The following is a 1662-nucleotide window of genomic DNA, read 5'->3' on the forward strand; positions in this document are numbered from 1 at the left end:
TCATTAATCCCTATTCACCAGAGGCACAGAAAGGGGGTTCTTTAACAAAGCATTATACATAACACCTCTACCAAACTAAACATAAACTTTTTTTTGTAGTTAAATATAGAAATTCGGTTTTTTTTCCACCCCTTTCCTCCTTTTACACTGCCAGTTAAAGCTCACTGGCCTGGGAACAGCCTCTATCTGCCAACCTTTGGCCAGTGAAGAGGATTCAGAGAAAATAATACAACCATCAATCACAAAACGGAGGGGCGACAAAGGAAAATGATTAGGCTGTAGCCTCAATTGTGCATTCCGTGCAAGATGCCCTGACTCGCCACAGCAGTAACAGTTGACTTCACTTGTCTTGCTGCATTTGATGGCTACATGACCAGTTTCCCCACACCTATAGCACTTCACCTTGGTGCAGTCTTTTTGAATATGTCCAAATTCACCACAAGTGTAGCACTTCTGCTCATCCGCGTGGTCACATCATGGGCCAGATGGCCTGGCTTGCCACCGTTATAGCAGCATTGCTCTCGCTCTCTCTTGGGGTCCTTGCAGCCCTTGGCAATGTGGCCACCTCTACCGCAGTTATAGCAGGCATCCTCCTGAAGATCACAATCCTTGGCAAGATGACCAGACTCACCACAGCGGTAACAGATATCAGGAAGAGATGAGGAAACAAACTGGAACCCTCTATCCAAGGTAAAACCACCTCTGCCATGGCTTCTCATTCCATGACCCCAACCTCCACCAGTAGGGCACTCCCTGGCCCAGTGGCCAGATCGTCCACACTTGAAGCATTTGTTGCTGCTCATAGCTGCAGTTAGAGCTTCAGCGTCTGAGCTGCCCACAGCGGTGGAGACTAAGATGCAGGCCCTGGAAGAAGACTCGCAAAGCAGTGGCTGTTTATTTTCAGAGTCCTTGCCTGTGCCACACGCGGGTCTGCCTGTTGTTCATATTCTTAACATTAATTAATAAAATTTTGACTAGCATTGGCAGAGTACTACAACTACCGTAGCTGCAAGACAAGATTTTAAATTCTCTTTGGTTGTTTTCTAGCTATATAACTAAAAGATGCTTTTCATTGTACAGAATACAATTGTCACCATCATTTCTGACATGCATATACTGCCATTTCACAAAACAATTTTAGTACAGATTATGAAGAATAAAAATGCTAACATGTTTAAAATTTATATTGTCACAATCTCAAACAATTTTTATAAGTTCCAGGTAGCCAACTTGGAGAATTCACCTCAAACATGTCAGATGTACCCATCCCTCAATTACCAAGCCCTAAGCAGCCCACGTCTTCCCATATTTTCCTGGCCCTGATACCCTCCTCTTCAGTCACCAGGAACTAAAGATTTTTTTTCCTAAACTTAACCTTATGCTCTGTACTGCCAGCACCTTGTCAGGTCCAAGAGACACCAGACAATTCCATAGAGCCTGGACAACAGTGAAAAACAGCAGCCCTAGGATATGGCAGCATTCCAGCTGTCTCAGGTGACCCTATGCATCAAATCAGCAGGATGAAGTCTCAAGAACTTGGCACTAAATTCGTTAAAGCTGCCATATCTTTTTAATAAAATCAGAAGTGAGAAATGTTAGTGTTCAGTCATAGTGTCAGAAGCAGATGGTAACCTGTTCCTATAAAAAAAGGCTAGCTCTGGG

General features: G+C 43.9%; 1 pseudogene; it reads right to left on the reverse strand.

The window, feature by feature from the left end:
* Positions 1-271: 271 nt before the first annotated feature.
* Positions 272-803, reverse strand: LOC121432491 (annotated as a pseudogene).
* Positions 804-1662: the final 859 nt, after the last annotated feature.

This window comes from Microtus oregoni, unplaced genomic scaffold (genome assembly GCF_018167655.1).
Source record: "Microtus oregoni isolate MIOR12 unplaced genomic scaffold, Mior012 000034F_ref0000314, whole genome shotgun sequence".
Lineage (NCBI taxonomy): Eukaryota > Metazoa > Chordata > Mammalia > Rodentia > Cricetidae > Microtus > Microtus oregoni.